The sequence below is a fragment of the Felis catus genome, chromosome C2 (assembly GCF_018350175.1).
Source record: "Felis catus isolate Fca126 chromosome C2, F.catus_Fca126_mat1.0, whole genome shotgun sequence".
NCBI classification, from domain to species: domain Eukaryota; kingdom Metazoa; phylum Chordata; class Mammalia; order Carnivora; family Felidae; genus Felis; species Felis catus.
Genome location: NC_058376.1, coordinates 26987327 through 27013620, shown reverse-complemented (window position 1 = coordinate 27013620; position 26294 = coordinate 26987327). Strand labels below are relative to the sequence as shown.

Sequence of the window (26294 nt, the reverse complement as noted above, 5' to 3'; positions counted from 1 at the left end):
AACATTTTTAAGAAAAAAATTTTCCCTAATACTTTGTAAAATCCTGAAAAGGGACAGAATTTTCGCATGAACTAGAAGATAAAGCCAAGCACTTGATCAGGTGATATAATGCCCACCAAGTTCAAAAGCAATTCAGTGTGGGGAATATCCAGAAATATATTATTTTTTACCCAAGAAAATAGGTGATTCTTTCTCCATTTCCTTTCTTTTTTTTTAATATGAAATTTATTGTCAAAATGGTTTCGTACAACACCCAGTGCTCATCCCAACAGGTGCTCTCCTCAATGCCCATCACCCACCCTCCCCTCCTTCCCACCCCCCATCAACCCTCAGATGGTTCTGAGTTTTTAAGAGCCTCCTATGGTTTGGCTCCCTCCCTCTCTAACTTTTTTTTTCCTTCCCCTCCCCCATGGTCTTCTGTTAAGTTTCTCCATTTCCTTTCTTAGGCTAAGATATATCTTATGGAATTTGGGTGATGCAGAATGAATAACCATAAAGTATCCAAAAAGAAGCAAAGGTGGGATTGATCTGCCTTGACTTGTCAGACGGTTTTGCTGTGTCAGGCTATTTCCTTGATCAATGAAAGTGTACCCTCTAACCCTTAACAAATCAATACAATTGATTGGAAAGAATGGGAACAAAGCATGGGAATGCAGGATACACTTGAACCTTCACTGTTCAGAAATATTTAAATGGGGTTCATCATGCCTAGAAGCATTTTCCTCTGCTCTCAGGTAGTGGAACCTTCTTCAACTTCTGTGGAAAACCTATGTAATAACATTTGAGAGTATAGCATAGTGGCATTCTTCATGAAAGAATAGGTTTTGAAAAGTTAAATTTGTCTCACAGTATTTATACTTCTAAAAATATATTAATCCAGAAACAATTTTTGTCATTGAGCATATAAATAACAAAGTGAAAATTCAGTCTTGAAAAGAATATGTATGATTAAATGATAATGGGTTTCAAAAATATACATTATTTTAATAGAAAAAATTAAGAAGAGAAATAAAAGTATAAACAACATACAATTTAATCATTATTGCTCTATTTTACCTATTATGATCAATAGATAAAGACTTTTTTTCTTTATGATGAAACAAACCATATGAAATCAGCATATTTTTTTCATATTGAGGGAAACTCTAAAAAATATAGAATATGAATAATTATGAGCAATCAGAATAATAATTATCCATTAATAAGTTTATTCCACCCAAATTAAGCAGCATTCAAAATGTGCACTTTGAAAAGACAAAAAGATGTCTTAAAAGTTTTTGATAGTTGACAGATTTTTAAACCTATGATTCACCTGATTTTCTGATTTTTTAAAAGAATTTTTATTTATTTTTGAGAGAGAGAGAGAGCATGAGCAGAGCAGGGGCAGAGAGAAAGACACAGATTCTGAAGCAAGCTCCAGGCTCTGAGCTGTCAGCACAGAGCCTGACACAGGGCTCGAACCCAGGAACTGCAAGATCACCACCTGAGCTGAAGTCAGATGCTTAGCAAACTGAGCCACTCAGGTGCCCCTGATTTTTTTACTTAAAACTTCTAAAATCTACTGAAGGAAGTTTTATAAACTGACGTGTTTTAGCCTAACATGTTGAATGCATTATTAAAGCTGAAATATGTCTATTTGATCCATTAATCAAAAACATTTTTTATCTATATAGGCTAATTTTTAAAAATGAGTTATCCAAGGAAACTATGACTTCTTCTCCCTAGTGCATGTACCATAACAGTATATACACATTTTTCTAAATCTTAGAAAATTGCTACCTCCCTAGTTCTAAAATGATAATATTTTATATATTTTTTTCAAATAAATGAAAATTTAAATTTAAATAGGGTAAACCACATAAAATATCAAATGCAACATTTTAACATTAGCATATTATGCAGCTAATATGAAATGATACATTTTTTATATTTATTTATTTATTTATTTATTTATTTATTTATTTATTTGAGACAGGGAGAGAGAGGGAGAGAGAGAATCCCAAGCAGGCTCCACTCTGTCAGTGCAGAGCCTAATGTGGGGCTTGAGTCCAACCATCATATCTGACCTGAGTCGAAGTCAAGGCTTGCGTGCTTAACCAACTGAGCCACCTAAGTGCCCCTGAAATGATACATTTTTGAGACTTAGTTGTTAGGTGAGGTATCACTGGGACATAAAGAAGATGTGTCATGGATCTTTCTGGAGATAGATGCTACAAACAGTACTATGAAAATCAAATCAGATAATTATGTATGCAAATATCTAAATAGTAAGTAGTAATGACTGACATGTGTTTCCAATTTTACTCCCCTTCCATTGCACAATATTTTAGAGCTGAATTAGGCCTTGATGATTAACCTAGTATCCCTCCTAATTTTAAAGATACAGGAACTAGGGTTCTGAGAGTTAAGTGACTTATCTGCGACCATAAACTTTATTATTTACTGAGTTGGCACTAGACCCAGTTTTCTGACTCATAGATCAGTTCCTTCCTATTTCCCAGCTCTGTTTCAAAGTGTTGTGTGTAGAACATAAGGAAAACAGTACTTTTTTAGAGTAACGTTAGCTTAAACATAAACTATCATTGCTTCTTTGCCATAATGTTCAAGCTCTAAAGATGACAGTAATTCTGAAGTCATTTGATACCATTTAAATCCTTTCTACTCATGTCCCATCTTAAAAAGCCAAGATTAATTCTGTTCTCTTTCACCTGCTAGGAAGCGCATCAACACAGCAGAAATGTTGTTTTATTATTGGTATGTATCCTGCTAACTATTGAAAAATACTCTTCCAGATTTACATATAATTTGATATGGCATCATTTTTTCATGATATCCAAATTGCCTCTCATTGTCATACCCGTTTTTCTTTTTTTTCTGCCTTTTTCATAAAAGACGGATACTCCACCAGCATCCTCAAGACCTATTTCTATTTGTTCCTTCCTGTGTGTGGCTGTACAACAGTGGCTATTACTGCCACTTTCCCTTCAAGACCTCCCTCAAGTTCATGTTCTTGCTCTAATTACCCCGTCTCAGACAAGCTTTCCTCAAGTCTCGTCTCACTGGTGTGGCTTTGAATGGGGTCCCCTTGTGGATATTGATGACAGGCTGGATCCGCAAGGGGTTGCTCACTTGAGGGAAGCAGAGGCAGGGAAGGGAAGAGGGAAAGAAAGAGAGAGGGAGAGAGATTACCACACAGAGTTACTATCATACATTTCTTCACTAGAAGAATGAACATCAGATTTCATTTACCAGCAACTAAAGGATCACCCCTGAAAGGAAATCTGTGTGATTATTTTTCCATGTCAGTTGTAATGCTCTGTGCTTATCAAAAGAGAGTTAAAAAAAATAATTCCGGGTTGACAAATAAACCTTTTGCATCCCAGTCAAAAGTGTCTGAGTTAAGCACTGAATCATCCTCTAGCAGCCCAAATACTAAACTTTGAAAGGAAAATGTAGGTCAGATTTTTTTTCCTGGTTAAAAACTAGCTATATCCCTCACCATATCCCTCACCATAACATTTTTAGAGTTGTAATTCATATACATTTGTATTTTACTATATTTTCATTTTGTTTCGGATAATTAGTTCTGGAATCTGATTGGTAACTCAAAATTACTTAAACCAGGTCTGCACACACGCACGCACACGCCAGTTTTGTGTTTGTTTGTTTTTGTCAGTGTTTTATTCAGTAGAAAATTCCCAACCAGATCAACATTGTGTATTGTCATCTGATTCTTGTCTCCCCTACACTTTAATTACTATTTGTTTTCTCTTAAAAAAATATAAACTCTAACCATAGTTGTTGCTGCTCTTAACTGCTATTCGTTCCTTATATGATTAGGATTTTTAAAAATTACTTTTTCTCTGGATTTTTGTTACTCACTACTATTATATCCCTTCTTTATTGAAAACAGAAATATGTAAGATATGTTGTTTGACACAAAGAAAGAGCATGGCTCTCATATCGGGAAAGGTTAGACAAATCAGCATCTGTCAGATTTATTCAGAGGCTTCAGCTTGAGTGTTTTGTGTGTGTCTTCTAATGGTTTTGTTACCAACTACCTTAGAGTCATTTGCAAGAAAACCCCTCCCCGCAATTAATCTTGCATATTTCAAAACTATTAGTAAACAAAAGCACTAGATGTTCTTCAGTTAGAAGAAATTTAGATGCTTAAGTAAATCAGTATAGATTCATTCTCCAAAAATAGACTGGAAAGGGGCTGCCTGGATGGCTCAGTCGGTTAAGCATCTGCCTTTGGCTCAGGTCATGATCTCGTGGTACGTGGGTTCAAGCCCTGCATTGGGCTTTCTGCTGTCAGCTCAGAGCCCACTTGGAATCCTTTGTCTCCCTCTTTCTCTGCCCCTCCCCTGCCTATACTCTCCCCCTTTCAAAAAATGAATAAATGTTAAAAAATTTAAAAAAATAGACTCGAAAGAAAGTATCGGGACCCAATGATCAGTTATGTATAAACTTTTCACAAAGACAGTTTAAGTCAGCCCATCCAATAAAACTTTCTGCAAGGGTGGAAATATTCTATAGCTGCATTGTCCCAGATGGTAACCACCGGCCATGTGTGTTATATTATACACTGAAATATGGCTAAGGCAACTGAATGTTTACTTTTACTTAATTTTAATTTAATAGATACATGTGGATGCGCCTGAGTGGCTCAGTCATTTAAGCGTCTGAGTTCCACTCAGGTTATGATCTTGTGGTTCGTACCCTTCATTGAGCTCTGTGCTGACAGCTCAGAACCTGGAGCCTGCTCCAGATTCTGTGTCTCCCTCTCTCTCTTCCCCTTCCCCACTCATTCTCTCTCTCTCTCTCTCTCTCTCCCCCTCCCTCTCTCTCAAAAATAAACAAACGTTAATTTTTTTTAAATAGCCACATTTTTTTAAATTTAATTTTTTTTTATTTACATCCAAATTAGTTAGCATATAGTGCAACAATGATTTCAGGAGTAGATTCTTTAATGTCCTCTCCCCATTTAGCCCATCCCCCCTCCCACAACCCCTCCAGTAACCCTCTGTTTGTTCTCCATATTTATGAGTCTCTTATGTTTTGCCCCCCTCCCTGTTTTTATATTATTTTTGTTTCCCTTCCCTTACGTTCACATTTTTAAAAACAGCTACACTCCTCTAAAAAGGTCGGACCTTTTTAGAAGAGTATAGGTTAAGTAAAACAATGAAAATATTATACAACTAGCAAAAAGCAATATATTCTGCATATCCATGCAGACTTCTGAATCAGAGTTTGAATCAGATCTTTTTTTGTTTTTCATCTCTTACCCCAAGCCCCACCAATATTTTTAAATATTATTCCCATAATAACCCTGATTTCAAATGGCCTCTGTAAGAAATAAAATATCCCTGCCTTGTCAGTAAGGTGGAGGACAGGTTATATTAAAGTATTTCACAGTAGTTATTGCTTCCTCTAACTGAATATTTCATTTGATATACATCCAGATCTATCTTGGTTATTTTTTTAAGAAACAGAGCAAAACTCAAATAACATGTAAAAATAATTAATCTAGCAAGACCATACTTGCATTGCACTGCTTAAGTGAAGTATAAAATAGTAAAATTTTTACCTTGTAAATAGTTTAGCCATAGTCAAAGCCTCATTTAGGGATGTTTTAGTACTGGTGATGAGAAATTAGAATCAGAAGAGACCTTAAACCCATATCTATGACAGAAGCAATTGAACTGATTGATTACAACATCTTCTTTCAAACAAATATTGATTTAATCAAGTCTGCATTCCCATTGGCCCTAATGGTGGTCTTGACAGAAGCCTGGACACTTGAAACTGGCTAACTCCTGTTTGGATATAAATATTTTAAATGCATGGCCATTCAGTCATAATCATTATTTTTCATCAAACCTTTATTCCTCTTGATTTTCTAACCTCCTTAGTAAGTGCTTTTATGCCTTCTGTAAAGTTGAGTGTTGTGCGTGTCTGTCTATGAATGTAAGAGAAAGAGATGACATAGATTTTGGGGGGAAAAAGTTGTATTTGCATCTGTTGTTTCTGATTCACAGAGCTGGGAATGAGGTGCTCTTGCAGACAGTGCACGGAGCTAAGATATCAGTAGGCAGTTTGCTGTAAGCGCATGTTCAATTATTAAAATAGTCGACATTTTACGTCTGATAGCCATAGCGAGGTCATGGCATTAATTTATCCAGAGTATTGTGGGCACAGTCTAGAAAAAAAAAATAGCATAAAGGACAAAGATGCTAGAGAGCTTGAAAAAAAGAAAAAAAGAAAAAAGATGGGTTTGAGCAAACAGACCTTAAGAGATGACCAGTTTAATACAGGTAGAACAGGAAGGAAGAAGTCAGCAGGCATCTCTGTTACTGACAATAAGTATTTTAAGCTCTGCTGTACACGCATTAATTTCTGTTACAGTTTTTCATTAAATTCTGGGCTTGAACACAATTCCTGAATCTTGAGTTTCTGAAATCTAATTTCATATGTTATTTGTTGCTTCAGTGCTCGGTGATTCTTTGCTCTTTACTTCCTGTTCCTTTCTTCCCCTCCTTCATCATTCCCCTCCCTCTTCCTATTTCTCCATTTCCTTTTCTTTCTCCTTTTCTTATGCTTTTCCTTCCTGCCTTTCTCTCTCTCATGAGAGTGTGTACTTAATTCCATGTTTTCTTTGGGTGCCCCCTTCTTTCATTTGTGTTTTGTTTTGTTTTGTTTTTGCACTTAAGTTTTCTTTTTTTTCTCTTCTTTTCTTTTTTCTTTCAAATCGGGAGCCTGTCGGAGCTGATTTCAGACACACATCTCCTGCTTCAGAGGCTTCTTTCTCTTTATGGGTCGTGTGATGTTTTCTTTGGAACCTCTGCAAATGGTTGTGCTTTGCGCTTGTTGCCACAGATCTGTTGCCAAACTGCTACCTTAGTTGGTCCTGCAGTGCTGCAGTGCATGCTGGGATCTGTCTGTGTGAGTAAACTGAAATTTCTACAGCACCAGACAGCATTACCGTTGGCTTGCGAATGGCCGTACTTTCCTTTGTATGTAATTCTTGTATGCTGCAGAGTCATCGATGGCTAGTTCTGTCTGGCAAGTAATTCAGAAATAGTGCGCATGTAGAAAGGAAAGGTAGGCAGTTTACCACATTCTGTCATTAAAAAGAACCACCGAAGAACAAAGGAACTGGATAAATACTTACATACCGTCTTTCATGTTGTGAAACACTGTAGCACAAATAGAGCTGTGTTCAGCCAAATATTTTAGACCCTTTTGTAACAACGTATATAGTAGACGGTTTTCATATATGTACACAAATCCATATTTTATGTAAGCATATATTCAATCTCTAATAGTTACAGCCTGCAAGCGTTTTTTAATCCTAAAAACTTTTACACATTCACCACCACGCAGCTATTTGTTATTATTTTTATAAGTTCTTAAATCAAATAAAAATAAAAAATATACCAATATCCAGTTGGTTGGTTTTATTGCAGCAAATTAGGATTTCAACACAGTTTAAATCATATTGATGACTCAGATCCTGGCAGATCTTATAATTCCTGCGAACTGAGAGCACAGCTAATAAAAATATTAAGCAATTATTTTTATTAAAATTGTAGTTTTGTTCATTATTAAATAGAAATGATTGATCTATGCAGATGGGTCTCACTCATGTGTCCCTTGGGCTCTTTGGGGGCTTCATATAGAAGTGGGAAGACTCCTTTTGCTCTTTCTTCAGCCGGTGGGGGGGGGGGCGCCGAAAAAAAAGGCGTAGAATGAAGTCTAGGACTGTTAAAGAATTGCTGGCGTTCTCTCTCTATCACGTGTGAGCCTGGCTGCCTGTTTTCTGAGGTAGTGGATCCAGGATGAGACTGTGTCGGAGCCTGTGTCCACAACTGCATTTGGAGATCTGTCTTATTGATTAGAGGGGAGAAGGGGTGGGGATCCGAGTGTGAGGGGAGGGGAGGACCAACTGACTACTGGCTCATTGAAGCACAGGACATTTTCTTCCGGAAAGATGTCAAACAACTGAGACATAGCCACAGAGGAAGTAGAAAGGTAGAAACATAAGGAGCCCCTGGAAGAAATGAAGGCATTTCTTTATGAGAGTCTTGGGGCTTTTTCTTTTCACTCCTTTTCTTTCTTTCTTTTCTTTATTTCCCCCCCTATCATCTGACCTGCAAAGGCTAGAGTGACAGCGTCATGCAAATGCTGCAGTCCCGCAGGTCTGGGAGAGGGTGGATGCTAGACTGTGAGTTAATGTTAATGATGAGCGCAGTGAAAATACCAGCCGCCGCCACCCCCTGCACACAGAAGCGCTCTGAGTCAGCATCAGATGCTTTGCCTCGCCTCTCGCTGGGTGTCTGTATGCCTGTGCGCGCGCGTGCTCGCTCGGGCATCCGTGTCTAGCCGAGGGGAGGGGGTGGCGTGTGAGTGCGTGGAGGGTAAAAGCCAGTCAGTCAGTGAGAAGCAAAGGTACGTTGGAGAGCAACTAAAATCTGACTGATTTCCATCTTTGGAGCATCAGATGTATTCCCTAAGGAGGATGGGTCTCCGTGATGGGGGTGGTATAATTATGTTAATGTCATATTTATGGAGGGGTGAGATTTTTCATTCTAATAATTGGTTGAATGCTATGGTCAAAAATTGTAAAGCCATATTCAGTTTTAAGGAAAAGCATGGACTTATATCTAAGGACTGTTTTATTTTTTGCTTTTTGTGAGTGCTGCTTTTTTATTTTATTTTTTAACTATTTACTATTTTAAGCCATAACGGATCCAGTATGGAAAATCAAGTGATAAACAGAAAGAGATCTTATATAATGATGCATTACATCATGGAGCAGAATATTTAAAGTCTTGCAAGGCAAAGTAAAGATCTGGACAGGGGGTGGGGGGTGGTGGTTTGGAAAGGGGTGTGGTACTAGGGTGGAGGAGGGGGGCCAGTTAGCAAATATTTTGTTCAGCTTTCCTTGCAGCTTACTTGGAAATGGATGATTCACCTGTTCTACAGGAAAACATTCTAATTCTTTCCATTTTTTTCCCTCCTCTTTTCCCTTTTAAGATCAACCACTTCAGAAGAACCAGATTCCACTTCTGTGGCCAGGACTTTTATGTTATGGCTGGTCCGATTGTTATACACTGCGTTTTATGCTACTAAACCTTGGATCATTCCTAAAGTACCAATTCTGTTCTTGAACCACAAACAAGGCTAAAAGATCGGAGGAAATTCAGTGAATATGCAGGATTGGGATTGTGTATTTTCAAAAGTATTGAGCTTTATGATGCAATTATTTAAGAAATAGAATCTTTTTTTTTCTTCTCATGTTGCCAGCATTTTAAGTTACATGTTTATTAAGTGGCATTGCTCAAATAGCTACAGAGTATGCATGGAAATATTTGCTGTCTGAATAGTTTGGAGATTCAAAGAGAAAAATCAAGCTTCAGAGGTATTAAGTTATGACATGCAAAAAAGTTTTCGTTTTATTCTTAGCTGCAACAGTATATATTTAAATCAGATTTAAAGTGTTATATGTCCTTGGCCCACCTTAACAGTTGTACTGTAAAGAAGTGTAATGGGAAGCAGAATTTCAATTAGGGTCCCATTAACTGGCATATAATCCTTCTTTAATGTAATAGAGGCGATGGTGTTTCTGTACAAATCTGCTAGAAACAGATTTTAAACCCATTTTTAGTCTCTTTCTTTGGATCTGATGGAATGACTCTTAACTGTTCATTGTCTGCATTGTTTCTCATATTCTTCATTATTTTAAGGTCTGGAATTAGTCTATAAATGGTCGTCGTGAATATTCAGCTAATCCTAACTTTTATATATCCTATATATTTCTACGTATGTATTTTAATTAGTATTTAGAGGAAAAAGTTTAACTGAACCCAACTGTAATTTCTAAGCTAGCCTTATTACTGGAAGAAGAATTCTACCGCATCAAACCAGACTTTTCCTAGTCCCTGAGACCCTAACTTGTGAGGTATTTTAGTAACATCACAAGTCAGGCTCTTGGGACCTAGGCGGAGGGGAACCAGCAGCTTTGGACCTTATTGATTGTCTGCAGTTACCACCAGAACAAAAGAACATACATAGATTCTGCCTAGGAGAAAAGAACAATGCTTTTCTTTATAATCAGCAATGTTTTCATCATGACCCACCCCCAAATATACTATTTTCAGAAACTGTACTCAAAAGTGATTATAGAGTTGCACTGAGTAGCATTTGTATTATATTATAAAGACCATATGAAAGCAATAGAAGATAACTATGTGAGAAGCAAAGTTAAAATACAGGTGTTTTTAAAATGCTTCTTTTAATGTATTTTGAGAGAGTCTAAGAGAATACCTCCTTAGTTAATAAGGAAGAGAGTGGTTTATATTTAAAACTTCTTTCATATGCATAGAAATATATACATTAGCTACTTACATAAATCCTATATGTCTCCATGTAATTATGGCTCAGAATATGTAATGTATAGCTATAATCATGCTTGAGGCCTAGAAATAAATCATTTACAATCTTCTTTACTGACCCTATTAGTTTTTACTACTGATTTAAGGAGAATGCTATTTTATACTTGGTATTTACTCCCAGAGTTTTCCTTAGTCTTTTAACCAGACGAAATACTTTATATGCCATATTTTAATAAGGCATACTCTGGTCGTAAGAGTCATCAGTAATTAGCAAAAATATGGTACCTTTTCGTCTTTACATTTTACTTTGTATATATATCATGAACCTATGTGAGATAAATCAGTAAACACCACCTATGAAGTCAGACTGCTCTATTCATCTGTCAACTGAATCTGAACTGCATGGTTTTCGTTTTTTAAGAATTTCAGTTTTATAAACTATTCCAACTCTAACTACCGTGTCATATTTGAACATTATTAGCCATTACCACATCACATATTTATTTCTTGTAAGTGGAATCAGTATATTAAACCCCTTTACAGATTTTACAATAATATTGCAGATACTAAGATTCAAAATGGAGATGACAGACTTTCCATAATAGAAGAACCAAAATGATTTCATTCTCTTAACTCTAATGCTTTACATGGGTGCTATAAATTATATGTATCTTCTGCATTGTTAAAATAAATGTATGAATGTACTTTAGAACACTGTATGGAGTCTTTGTTCACCTTTTCATTGGATTTGTTACAATTACTCATGTTTGAAATATCCCAGGATCCTAATCACCCATGACTTGTATTTCCTGAAAAATTGATACTACAATATTATAAAAATATTCTTCATCTATACGAGCCACATAGAATATGTTTAAGCATGTGTCCACACTGTACCTATTCAGATTCCTTATTTATATCACCTATTTCATTTATCTAGAATCTCTGAAATTTTAAGTGTGTATATGTGTGTGTATAAACATAGCTTTTAAAACTCCATCTGAAAGGAGGTAATATAAACAGTGAAGATTTTTGGTAGTATTTATCTTTTACTTGTTTTAACCACGTTTTCATTATAATTAGACAGCTTTAAAAGCACAAGTTTCTCAATTCAAAGAACTCTATGTGTATGTATCTACAAGTGCATAGAGACTTGATTATATTTAATAGCAATGTTTATATATCAGATCAGGAATGACCTCATATATAAAACAATGTCACATACAGGTATATGTTTACAGACACCTGATTCAACACAATCATAAATAACACGTAAAAGGTGTTTCATAAATTTACTTCTAAAATAATATAAGGGATGATTGTTTATTGGCTATAGTGATATCAGATATAAGCTATTTCAAATGCAATATTTTCTATGTTATTATATCTATGAACTGCACTATATATTAACTTCTGTTTCTTAGAAGAAAGATACCAGAGCTGAATTTAGCGTGCAGTGATGTTTATCTTGCTTTTTTACTAATCATCATGCATTCGTTGAACCCTCTCAGTGTAACCTTCCTGCATATAAACTATCTTTTCTGAGAACATCATTGATAAAGCTTTTCTCTTACTCCATAAAGGTGAGTAGAGATATAAGTGGGTGACTTTGTTTATATAAAACTACTTTATGCTGTATATGGATAGATGAATGCCACTTTTTCTGCATTTCTACCTAAGCTGTCACAGAATAATATTGTTTGGGGGGTATCAAATATGATTTGGAAAATCAGATCATACTAAGCTTAAAATAAAAGGAGAGGTCTACAACAAAGAACGAGAAAATTATGTGTGTTGCATACAAAAAAAAAAGCAGTGATATTAACAATTCGATGGCTTCCTGGTTGGGAGACCAGCCTGAGCCAGACGCATATATTAAGAGCTGTCTGCTGCCGATGTGAGCTTGCTCAATGCGGTGGAAATGAGGAATCACCTCCTCTCTGACACCAGCTTATTTTCACATTTTAATTTTGAAATAGCAAATCACTGTTTTACATAAATATACTAACCTCCGCTTGATTCTTATTCCTTTCTCAGATTGCTTGTTAATTTACTATGAACTTCAAGTTCCTTTTTTAAAAATCATCACTCACTTTAAACTTATCAGTTTAAATCTATCAAAGACCAATGAAGTATTAGTTTTTTTCTGTCTCTTTTGTATTGCTCTGTTAATATTGTGATACTCATGCATTTAACTTTTAATCTCTGTAAGGAAAATGTCAATTTTCCAAAATGGCATTTTTTTAGGTCTTTTAGGATCCATCAAGGCAGCCACTTCTGGAATTTTGCCAAATCTAAATATGATTATATTTCATTGCAGGTTCATGGGATCAATATTTTTCTTCGTATGAAAGTCCTTAACACTTTAGTGTTCCAGAAGCTAAAGAAGAGGTGTATAGAATATTCTTAAGTCATTTAAGCTTTAGGCTACATTAATAATCTCTAGAAGAGGTATAAGTATCACAGGGGAATTATAGTATAAGTTAATTACTAATGAAATCAGAAAAGGTGTATACTGCCTTCCATTCTCTTCCAAATGGGCATGCCTAAGTTTGGTCGAATTTACCTGATAAATATGTAAATGGTTTTACAAGCTGTCATATTTGGATAGGTTTTGAGAAAACAGTACATAAAGGGTTAGCTAACGCCCAAGTTTTCTTGCCATTTACACATGCAGTGCTGCCTACATTTCCGTAGGCAGCAAGCACAGGCATCATTTTGATTACTTGGATTCTTTTGTTTAATTTCTTACTAGACATTTAACTCGGTACTCAAATTCCACTGATCTCTTAGTAACTGTATTTGGAAAAGGAAAATGAAGTTTCTAATATAGAGAAGTTTTAAAAAATCCTGGGCATTTGTAAGCATTTGAAAAATAGACTTTTTCATGTAGCTATGCAAATACATGTTTAGTGTGCAGAAACTTAGGTGCTATTATTATCTGTCATCTCCATACTTAGTTTTCTGATGATTTGTGGTCAAATACACACTGAAGCATATATGCATATATTTATTATATATGTATATATCTTCATTTTTAAAAAGTCTCAATAAAATCAATGTAAAAATTGACATATTGTCATAAAATCATCCACAGCAGTTTTTCAGTGAGCTAGCTTTAACTTTCATTGCCTTTTCCCCAAATCTCTCTTATGTTAAATGTAGCTTTACCGGATGAAGTGCCTTACTATCCAGAACTGTTAACTTGTATGTAATGTTTTACTTGTGGAAGTTTAAAAGCAGGTGGAACTTGAAGGTAATGATATTAAGTGAATGTAAGATTAAATAGTTTTGTTTTTATAATCAGTCAGCTAATTTCATGCATGTTTTATGGGGAATTTAAAAGTGAAAAATTCTCATATGGTGACATAAATCTTTCATTGTTCATATAAGTAGTGTGATTTTAAGTTTGTTACCTTAATAGTTGATTCCTAAAAAAGTGTATGAATAATCATGGACTGCATATCAGTTAGGTTGATGAAATAAGAATAGTGACTTCCACTTTGCATCTTAGTCTTTTAAGGTATTTTGGCTTCTTTTATGCAGGTGGATTTAACCATTCCTTTTTTCTAAGAAGTTTCTCCCTCTCTGTTGGTAGGTGTCTGATGATTTGTGAGCACCAAGTGACTATTCTGTGGAATCATCTTTCCTTGCCTTTGAATTAGCTTTCCCTAGGCCATGAGTCAACATCAATGTTTTGTACATCCAAATTGGTAGGTCTTTCTTGAAACCCTTCTATTTATTTTCCTATACATATAAGTGAATGTTGAGAAATTGTAGACTTACATTGTGATTCTCTTTCCAGTTTCCAAACATCTTCAGTAAGAGAGTTGGATTGTGTTGAAACACTAGACGGTGGGAGTATTTGGTTCTGTAGGATCCAAAACTGTAATGTCTTTCTCCTAGTAGACTTCGTCTTCTTAGTGAGGAGAAGGCAACCCAGCTGTGGCTAAGTTATTACTCTGTTATATATCACACTAGAAACCCAGCCTATGCATTTGTAAACCTTGGGGAGGTTCCTACATGAGACAACATTTTTTGTTGGAGGATTACACTACAGTCGGTTCACTTCACTTCTGTCTCTCTTCCTGCTCCCCCCACCCTCCCACAACATGGAGTCCTTTCAACTTCTTCAAAGAAGTGAGGGAAAAAAGTAGACTCTTTATTAATGGCAGAAAACAAACTGGCTGCTGGACTTCCGAGACAGCCTTCTAATAATAAAGCAGAGTAGGCACTGCGACAAAGAATTCTTGAATGTACTAAATATATAGGGAAGCCTATTTAAATTCACCAGAGGGGCTTAGAGGACAAGCAGCAGAAAGTTTAGAATTCAATTCAAGCCATGCCAGAAAATGAAAATGTACTTAAAAAAGGATTTCTGAGACAATTGTTCAAAGACATGTCAACTTTTAAGGTTCTTTCTAGAATAATGAAATTCGTACTCTAATTTCTGTGGTGACTTTTTCAATTAGAAAGGAAAAATGATTAACAGGATCTCCAAGGAATTGTATCTTATGTCTAAAGAAAATGTGTTTTCTTTCCATAGGGTGTGCTCTATTGAGGGCCACCTAGTGCACTGACTAAAATCACTTAAGTATATACATGAAACAAAGAGATAATGTATTTTTCAACAATTAGACACACCATAACAGAAGTGCTCTTGCTACTTTGAGAGAAAGATATTCAACTTATGTCTTCTTTTCAGCTCATTTCCTCCCATTCATTTCTATGATTTATAATATTTTAAATAAATGCAATAAAGTGATTCTGAAAGAGCAAATTGCTGATAAATAGTTAGACTGTATGATGCTGCATTTGAAAGATAAAAAATGATCCCTGCCATATCTCTTACTGACTTTAGGAAATGTTCTTCACCCTTGATTTATCTACAAGACAGGTGCATCTATAAAGAGTACGCACATCTATAAGAATATATACCTTATTAGTCCTAATGTTGAGATAAGCAACTGCTTATAAAATCCATTTAAAGGCCAGTATGACCTATTCAGGACTGAAATTTCTAGCAGCTTTTCTCCTAATGTTCTCCTTTAGAATTGACACAGATATTGGGAAAGGATTGTCATTCTCTGTCTCAGGAATTACAAGTTGTAAAGAGGATAGAAATTTGGACTCACTAGTAACACATCATTGTTGCTGTTGTGGAGAGACCCTGCTTGAGAATGAAACTCCTGTGGGATTTGCCAGTTCATAAATATAATTTATCAACTCAAAATGAGCTGGTAATCCATGAATTTATCCGTTTATTCACAAATGTATACCTAGCTTAAAAAAAAATCTCAGTGAATTAAGGCAACATCAACATGTGGGATCACTGTGGTCAATTAAGACTTGATCATTTAACAAATTTTACTGGCTTTAAAATGAAATGTCAGATGTATGAATATTAGCTATAGAATTTTAGATATTATGATAAAAAGTAATTGTTGCCCTCAATGCATTTAGATGTAGCCTGAGTCATTTACCAAACAACTAAACTGATTTCCATCTATTTAAGTTTTTTTTAATTTTTCAAAAAGATTTTTGGGGGGAGAGAGTAAGTGCATGCATATGCACACAAGTAGGGGGAGAGGAAGGGGGAGAGGAGGAGGAGGAGGAGGAGGAGGAGAAGAGAGAGAGAGAGAGAGAAAGAGAGAGAGAGAGAGAGAGAGAGAGAGAGAGAGAGAGAGAGACTGTTAAGCAGGCTCCATGCCCAGCACAGAGCCCTATGCAGGGCTTGATCTCATGACCATGAGATCATGCCATGAGATCATGACTTAAGCTGAAATCAAGAGTCTGAGCCACCTAAGTGCCCCCATTGATTTAAGTTTTTATGAACTTTTAATATCAAGGGCTTGTGTAGACTTAATGATTGATCAATAAAATAATCTGAGTAAATTTCTTATCCTGGTCCTTAGCACCAAGAAAACATTCAGTGAATATTAATTTCTTCCTGTTTGGGTCTTACTATTTGCCTTTGCTATACAGACTATCGTTTTCATCACCCAAATTTACTGGGCGTACACTGTCCCAAACTGTGAGAGGCAAACATCATTGGGAAATTATTTCAGATCCAGGGGCACTTAAAAATTATTTACTATAAATGTGTTTATCATATGCTTCCTGAGTGCCACCTATAGGATAGAAAAAGAGATATTCTCGTTTCAAATAGCTTATGGTCTACAAAAGATATGTCTTATTTAACACTCTTTGTCCTTTTTGTGTGCCTTAGCATTTCATAAGTCTTGTAATTTGGCAGTTTATTCTCTTTTATACTTTATAGATGAGACTTCTATGTGGTGTGTCCTATTTTATAGTTGTAGCTGAAATAGCTACCCATATACTTTGAGTTGCTTTGGGCAAGATATGGGGTATTGTTAGGATTTTGCAGTGCTTATGTTCTGTTCTTATGATTCCCTATACTATGCAAAGGTCTGGTGATTAAAAACCATAGACCATGAAAATGTTAATAATTATGGTTTATAAAAATGCTATTTCCAGAATAATTGGACCAAAATGCAGTATTTACATATGACCTCAATCCCTCTAAAAAAAGCTATTATTTAATTTCTTTTTTTAAGTGAATTAATACAATAACATTGATTATTCAGTTTCATAAAGTAGCAATTACATTACTTAGTCAAAGGACCAAAGCATTCTAATTGGACTGTTCTCTGGGAGTTAACAAAATATGCAGAATAAACTTGGAGTTTTCCACCTTTGCATCATAAGTGCCACCACTGAACTTGAATAGTGAAGTAGAAGATAGAAGACCACATTCTAATACAAGTTTTACCATTAGTTATCTTGTGGAACTGAACCTCTCTCCTTTTCATTTTCCTCATTTACAACTGATTTATAAAATAAAGATGTGGAGGAAAATGATTGTAAAATGATTTCAGGAAAAAAAAATTAGTATCAGATTAGACAGTTGGGTATTTTTCCATTCCACAGGGGACATTTCCACAGGAAAGAATAGCCTTAACTTAAATCACAGCATTAATCAGAACTCTTTTGATAGCAAAAGCTCAAAATCGAGCTCAGAGTAGGAAACTGTGTATGTACATCATCATCGTCTCTTCCTCCTTCTGCCCCTCCCCCTTCTCCCCCTTCCCCTCCTCTTTCCCTGCCCTCCTCCTCCTGCTTCTCTTCTCCTCTTCTCCTCTTCTACCCAGGTGCTCCCCCACCAACCCCATCTCAATATCTGTCCCTCTCTCTTTCTTTCTCTAATGTGCTAACTTCATTCCTGGGTGGTTGACTTCATTCTCACATTCTCTCAGTGTGATGGCAAAGATAGCCACTGGCAACTCTAGACATGCATCATGCATCATTCCTAGAGCTTGTGATTCCAGAAGAAAAAAATAAAACGGTTCTCTCTGCCCCTCCATCAATTTCATTTCTCAGAAAGGCTCTGATTGGTTCTGTTTTGGAGCCACTACTCTGTCCAGATGAGAGTTACTCAGATTGGACAGACTATGAGGGGAGGAAGAGCAAGATTAACATAGCAAGGAAATGTCAATAGCAGAGGCTGAAGGGAATTTAAACAGGCAAAGTATAACAGGGCTCCCAACAACCACCACAAATTTCCAAATTGTTTAAGCAGAGTGGTATGTTATGGGCTTCTATCAAATATGTTTGTCTTGGTAAACTTCGTGGAGCCTATGAACATACATACAGGCAATATTAACTTATTTAGTCCAAATGTGCTCTGTACATAACTATAAAACATTTGCAGCAGCAAATTGCAACCTTGAGTGTATCATGGAGATTAATTGCATTTTCTTAACATTTTCTGTGATCATTTAATACATGTCATACATCGGGAAGGTCAGCATTTGGACTCATGTGGGAATTTGACATTTAAAAAATTATTTAAGATCATTACAAATGGGGGTTTGGTACAGAAGGCATAGTGATTATATTCTGTAGTCCAGTGTTTATCCTCAGCCACCATATGTTTAGGCTGTTCTGTTACAGAAAATTTTATATCCCTTCCACTTTCGCCTCTAATATTAGGGAGTTTTATGTTGCTGACATCCTAATCATATAAAATTATATAATGGCTGTAATTATATACAGATATGACAACTTATTTGGCTATATTTGTAGAGAGAGATGTAATTATATCTCTATATAATTGTGTCTATTATATGATTATATATGTATTATATATGTATCTATAATTATATCTATAATTATATCTATATATACTTGTAGCCATTATATGGTTTTATATGATTAGGATGTCAAACTGTTCCCTTCTTGGCTTGTTGTTTATTTTGGTATGACCTGGGCAGTTTTAAACATTATACTATCAAGAACTACTATTTAGGGATCTTTCTCAATGAGAAAAAGATTAATTTGCTATGAATAATGATTCTAATGCAAAACATTTTGGGTGTTTTTTTTGTGATGCAGATGAGCAATGCTATAAATATAATTTAGAGAGTTTGAAAATTGATTTTAACACTCACAATTCTTCTCCTTAATTAATCAAATTACAAAATTATGCTGTGGTTTCAAGTATATTAAAATAAGTTGTCATATTTTAAACATCTGTTTATGCTCTTATTATGAATATGTGTTTCTAAATGTCTGAAATATAGATTACCATAAATAACGTTTGTTATTTATTCTGTGAAAGTACTATACCTACTTCCTCCCTCAACGCTTGTTTATTTCCCACCAAGTAAATTTTCCAGATTGCATTTTAGCGTTTTCTTATCACGATGGAGGCGGAAGGACCAGGGTTTTAGTTAAGGCTTGCTGATTGGCTAAGAAAAGCGGTGACTGTCATCAGCAGCCTTTCCAGACACTGTGCTGTGGCTCCAGACAGTCAGCTGGTACTATCGCTTTGTCTCAACTATAAATCACAGTCTTGTAATGGCCAAGGCTGACACCTTGACATTTTCAAGAAGAGTAAAAGACCTGATTTGAATGGAAATCAATTTCATTGCACAAATCTTGGGTTACTACTCCAAGCCTTTTCTTATGTCTTCTTGAGACTTATTTGAGAGTTTCATGATCATCAGAGGATTAGTTCAGTCATACTATTGCTCCTTTTAGCTATAAAACCACATTCTTATTTCCTTCTTCAATCTTGGAATGGAAAAATTGATTTTTAAAATTTTATATAAGAAGAAAAATCACCAATAAGCCAGAGTTTATTTTAACCATGATATACTGATAATTTAAAAATATGGCAGTAACAGCAACTGATATTTAGCTTAGCAAATTTTTTATATGTTCTGTGATTTAAAAATATAAGCTGTGTACACACATATACAGATTAACCTTTGATAATTTAATAATACATAATGTCATTTATGGAATGATTTTGAACTTCAGTCAAGTGGGTCTCAAAGCCAAGAATCCTCTGAAAAGAATTTGTACTTTTATATTCTTGCATATAAACGCCAGGTTCATATATTCTAAAGTCAATAAAAAATAGCATGCATTTATTTTTTTTGTTCCAAGATTTTATTTAAATTCAAGTTAGTTAATGTATAGTATAGTATTGGTTTCAGGAGTAGAATTCAGTGATTCATCACTTAACATATCACACCCCGTGCTCATCCCAACAAGTGCCCTCCTTGATACCCATCACCCATTCAATCCATTCCCCCACCCACCTCCCCTCCAGCAGCCCTGTTTGTTCTCTACAGTCAGAAATCTCTTATGGTTTGCCTCCCTCTCTGTTTTTATCTTATTATTAATAGCGTGCATTTAATTGTATTAGGTGGGTGAACCATTAAACTCTGCCTCAATGATTTTGAACATTCAACCCAGGAGGTACAGAAATAACTTCACATTTGACTAGTGGTAAAAGAAGTTATTTTTAGATATTTTAGGAGGTTGCCATTGAAAGTTTTAAAAAATTAACCTACTGTGTGACATCTTCCACCTAGGAGAACACTATCATTTCCTTAAAACCATAGAGAGGAAGAAACTTCTGCTTCCTTAGTATTGTTGCTTGCTTGCTCCCTCCACAAGAGTGATCTAAATTCAATGAAGCCTTAGATCTTCTCAACTATTAATGGAAAATTTGAGCATCACCTCTCTGTGTTTGTCAAGTATGGAAATATTACCACAAAGTCTGGTAGTGATTTTTCTTTATTTTTTTTAAGTTTATTTATTTATTTTGAGAGACAGAGACAGACTGACTGGGGAAGGGGCAGAGAGAGAGGGAGAGAGAGAGAATCCCAAGCAGACTCTACTACCTGCACAGAGCCCCACGTGGGGCTTGAACTCACGAAACCACCATATCATGACCTGAGCCAGAACCAAGACTTGGACGTGTAACTGACTGAGCCACCCAGACGCCCCATGATTTTTCTTTATCTTCATCATTAATCTTCAACTTTGTCCTAAATCTCACTTCTAAGCAGGAATACTCTTTGCTAAATTCATTATTTTGTAATGCCCCACAGACAAGTAGGATTACAGATTATTATAAACAGTACACTTCTAACCCTTAAATCTTTCTATCCATCGTTCTACTTATCCATATATTCTTTCATTATCTATACAAAATAAGAATCTGCTCTAGGTATGTGGGAAATACAAAATGAAGTTAGTAGCCTTTCTTCACAGGATATTATGTTCTTATGAGAAAATAAGAAAAACTAAAAAAAACCTTACCAAGCTATAATGTGATAGATCCAGAAAGAATACAAAAACACAATGCTTTGGGATTTGCAGTGTTTGGGGACATGTTTACTTAGTTATCAAGAATCAAGAAAATTCCCCTAGAAGAGACTGTCGTTAGCAGCTATGTGATAGATAGGAAGGGTTTCTAGAAGAAGGGATGGAAGGGCTGGATTTCAGGAGGAATATACTCTGTGTGCAAACGTACAGGGACAACAACAACAAAAAGATGGGCTATGTTTGGCTTTCAATTTTGTTGGAAGATTGAGTATATTTTTACAAAAAGCCAATGGGAGAGCAAGCTAAGAGCAGCTTAAGGAGGCTGTACAGTGCTCACAGGGGCTCTTCTGGCAATTGTGCAGTTTTACAGTGTGGTAGGCACTGGGAACCTGTAAAGGATTTGGGGGGAAGATGCAAGAATGAAAGATACAAGATTAATCTGAGGTCAGTGTAACTTAAGACCTCAACCCAGAGGACATATCGGAACTACTTATGAAGATACACCACTCTTACTATCCTATAAATTCCAACTCCTTAGTTTTGGAATAGAGCCTACACAGACAGATGCATTCTGTAAACCTCCTAGATGGTCAACTAACACTCCAGTTGAGAAATAATTGGATAGAGAATGTTGAAATGAGAAGATATTGGGGACAATTAGACAAAAGAATAAACAACAACAACAACAACAACAAAAAGATCTAAACCAGAGGTTCCTAACCTGGGTCCCCATACCCTGGGTCTTTTGAAGTTTTATGTTCCCGTTGGATTACATGAAACATTTCAAGCAGGCATGCCATTTCTCTGGGGGAAATAATCTAATAGTATTAATAAGGTTCTCAATAAAGACTAACCACCCCGAAGTTAAGAACCACTATGCACAGTTAGTGTGAAAAGGAGGTAAATGTGCGAAATCTCTTGACTGTATACTAAAGAGGACTTAATGACTAAGTAGATTGCATAGGTATACAAAATGTGGCAAGGAAAAAAAGGAATAGATGACATTAAATTTCTCCACCTTTTGACACTAGAAGAATGAAAGAATCATGATAATCCTTCTGTGAACCAGCATCAGACCCTCCTTGGTTCTCATTTCAGTTAATAGAGCTTTGACATCAGACACGTTGGATTTATGGTGTGACTGTGACATTCAGAGGTAGATGTGAACAAATCATGGAAAATTGGGAGGTGGCTACATAGCTTTGAAAATCATTCTCCCAGAAACCTAGCTAGTTGAGCACTTTGAAGTCAGGAACCTATGCTGCTTCTATTTCGACGCTCTTTTTAAATGACTTTCATTCCAGGGCACCTGGGTGGCTCAACTGGTTAAGCATCCAACTTGAGCTCAGGTCATGATTTTACCATCCATGGATTTGAACCCTGCGTCGGGTTCTGTGCTGACAGCTCAGAGCCTGGAGCCTGCTTCGGATTCTGTGTCTCCATCTTTCTCTGCCCCTCCCCTGCTTGTGCTCTGTCTCTTTCCCTTTCTCAAAAGTAAATAAAACATTAAAAATTTTTAAAAATAAAATTTTTATTTTATTATAAATTAAATAAAAAACAAATGACATTTCTTTCCCAGGTAATCTCAGGATGACCATTGGAGCTCCATCATATTGTTTACTTTCAGTCAGTAGGAATAAAAAGAGAAAAATAAAGACACTGCACTTCCTTTTAAAGATCATTTCCGGGTGCACCTGGGTAGCTCAGTTGGTTGAGCATCCGACTTCAGCTCAGGTCATGATTTCATGGTTTTTGAGTTTCAGCCCCACATCAGACTCTGCGCTGATAGCTCAGAGCCTGGAGCCTGCTTCATACTCTGTGTCTCCCTCTCTCTCTCCGCCCCCCCCACTTGCACTCTGTCTCTCAAAAAATGAATAAACGTTAATTTTTTTTTAAAAAAAAGATCATTTCTGGAATTTTTCTACACATCTTCCACTATATCTTTAGAACTTAGTCACCAGGTACACAAAGCTTTTGGGGAGTGTGTGCATAGAAATATAGACTTTATTCTGGGTGAATAGTCATTCACCCAGTTAAATACTAGAGGGAGATGAAGAGAACAGATATTGCAGGAAAACTAGCAATCTCTGTCATTGTGAACATAACCTTAAAGCTTTCAATGATTTTTTTAATTTTTAATGTTTATTTATTTTTGATAGAAACAGAGTGTGAGTGGGAGAGGAACAGAGAGAGAGAGAGAGAGAGAGACAGACAGACAGACAGACAGACAGAAACTGAAGCAGGCTCCAGGCTCCTAGCTGTGACAGAGCCGGATGCAGGGCTTGAACCCACGAATCACAAGATCATGACTTGAGCCAGAGTCAGACGCTTGACCGACTGAGCCTGCCCAGGTGCTCCTGAAGTTTTCAATAATTAATAAAACAAAATCATAATATCTCAACCGTTAGCCTAAATAATATATTTTTATTGGAAAGAGGTAGAAATATTTTATAACATTGTTTTATGAAAACATATCTTCTTTCAAACTCCTGTCCTCCTCAAGTGACTCATTTCCTGAAAATAATGAATTTTTTTATATGCAACTGGAGAAATGGTATTACTGGTTACAAATGGAGTTAAACATACTGTTCCAATGTTATTAAACCCTGTAGTGTCAATCCATTTTAAGCCAATTAAAAATATTTTCACATTATTCTAAATACAGCTAGTTTATTTACAAAATAAATATAACTCTACCTGCACAATGATAACAAGAGCTCATATTATAAAATTTTTAAATTCTACACAAATAAAAAAGTGAAAAATGTATTAGTCTCATCACTCAGAAAATAACACCTATTATCATGTAGTATATACGCATACCTTCTCTCTGTCTCTCCCTTTTGTTCACACACACACACATACATTCAGTATTTTCATAATCATTTCTAACTTGCTTTCTAATTGGTCAATACCAAATGAACACTTTCCCACATATTGTCATTTTAACATATGCTCATTATGTTATTGCTTTGGTATAACATAAGTCGCCCATTCAGAAGTATAAATTGAGTTTTCTTCCATCCTTTTTTCCCTCATATAAATAGTATTCAGATGATAAATACAATTTTATATGATTATGTATAATGATTCCCTTGGGATATTAATTGGGATAGATGATAATGGCCTGAGTGAAAGTGGTGGCAGTGGAAATGGAGAGACAAGGAGAGATCAGAGGAATATTTAGAAGATAGAATTGATAGAGCCATAGTTAACTGTATAGGGGGATGAGACCTAGAAAATTTCAACCAAGGTTATTCCTTCCCCAAATCATGCTTGTTGCTTTATTTTTCTCTATTCATTTAATGAATGACATTTATTGCTTTATGGGGAAGGCGGACACAATCAAGAACCAGTCAACAGAAGATTTAAAGTGCCTAGCAGATTATGTGTTCAAAAAGTGTTAGCAAGTCAATAAGCTCAAAACAAACTGCTCTAGTTTGGAAGGGCTAGGTTCCTGAGAGGGAAATGACTTTATTTTTAATTCCTAAAGGACATGGCCAGAAATGTTAACCTGATGCTAGAGACCTGGATTGTAGAATTTTTTAAGGTTAACCATAAAAGAGAGAAGGGTTCAGGATGAACTAGTAGTAGTTTTCTATCACAGAGGACAACATGAAACTTCGTGGGCTGTGGGCAGTAAGAAGCCAGCCTAGAGTCTAAGAGAAAGGGAGGAAAATGCATGTAGGTGAAGAACATCATATATTCGGCTCCTTGTGTTGCAGCTTCTATGGGAGGGAAGTGAGTAACAGATTCCTGTTAGATGAGTATAAAGACAAAAGGGCCAGAGGGGTTATGGTCACTGCCCACTCAGAACCCTGGGAGGCAGCTTTGTAGATGCTTGTAGAAATGACATCAGGGGAGAACGAGAGGGAGTCTGAACCTGCACCCTTCCCCTCTAACCCTTCACCCATCACCATCTCCTAAGAAAGTCCATTAACCGAGCATGGAAAAACTCTGGAGAAGTTTCCATGTCCTCAAGAAGCATCAAGGATTTAGCTGACACAACAGGAGGATGTTGTGGAAATTCAGAGGATCCAAAGCACCAGCTAGACCAATATGGAGAGGTTTAATCAACAAGCTAGACTTCTGGAGAGTAACATTATATAGTTTTACTGCTGAGGGAAGAATTTTGTGAATTTTTCAAGGGTGAAAGGCCAATACCCAAAGAGACATATTAGCAGAGGTTAGTGAGGACCAGAAAACTGGGTAGCCTTAATGGGGAGAGAGTAGAAATCAGAGATGAGAAACCTTCGTTATACACTAAATTCTTATGTATTCTAGCATGTTCTAGTCCATTTTAAAATGGTAGAGACAATAGTGACAACTATATTTCTAGGTTTTCTTTTTCCTTCCTAGTGAATTAATTTAGAATGTCTTAAAATTGGAAGCTTTTTCATGCAAAGTTGGGTATCCAAGGGTAGCATATGATTTAATCTGGCTTTTTGTTGTTGTTGTTGTTGTTGTTGTTGTTGTTGTTGTTGTTGTTATTGTTGTTGTTAAGTTTCTTTCAAGACTTTGCTTTTTCTCCTTTTGGTTTAGTCCTTAGGAGATAGTCTAGTTTATTCACTCAATCAACAAATGCATTGAGGACTTCCCATATGGCAAGCAGATTATTTTAATCTGTAAACTTAGTTTTAATTTTAAACTTAGTTTCAGCTATAATCTGCTTTATTGTATTTGGTTAAGGTTAATTGAACATATTAATGCCTTTATACTGGATGGAGCATATGCTCCACCTGATTCTTGCTTATGGATGGATTTTAGGATTATAGTTAGAAATAAACAAAAGCACAAGCACACCTATTTACAAAAATACAGGAAAGATTGATGCTTTTAAAGAAAGTGTGCAATGGAATAGTTTAGAAAGATTGTCTAAAGGAACATCGTGAGAAAAACAGTACTATTTCTTTGTTAGTGCTTCCAATACCGTTTCTGGGAATCCAAGTGGAACAGAGAATCCAGTGAAATCTGGTGCTTTGCAACATTATTAGGCTCATATCTGCAAGCTAACCATGTGTGATAAGGCTAAAATGTAAAAGCATTTAAATCAATAGCCCTTTCAGATGCTTTTCTGATAAAATTGCCTCATTTTCTTTTCTAACTAATTAATTCATCTAAGGAGAAAGATTAAAAGAAAAACTTATTTATATTATGAGTAATAGGACCCAAAGAGTGTATTGGACTGTATTGTTGGCATCTTTGCAACTAATAAGACCCTTTTAATAATCAGATCTCAGAAACATCTGTCTT

At 35.8% G+C, this 26294-nt stretch overlaps 1 long non-coding RNA gene across 1 annotated transcript in view; it reads left to right on the top strand.

Moving 5' to 3' along the window:
- Positions 1–26294, top strand: part of LOC109503371 — a 215853-nt gene that overhangs the window by 152211 nt on the left and 37348 nt on the right. Inside the window, exon 5 of the long non-coding RNA XR_006584622.1 lies at positions 9040–14110. This is a non-coding gene — a long non-coding RNA (uncharacterized LOC109503371). The remainder of the gene's footprint in view (positions 1–9039; positions 14111–26294) is intronic.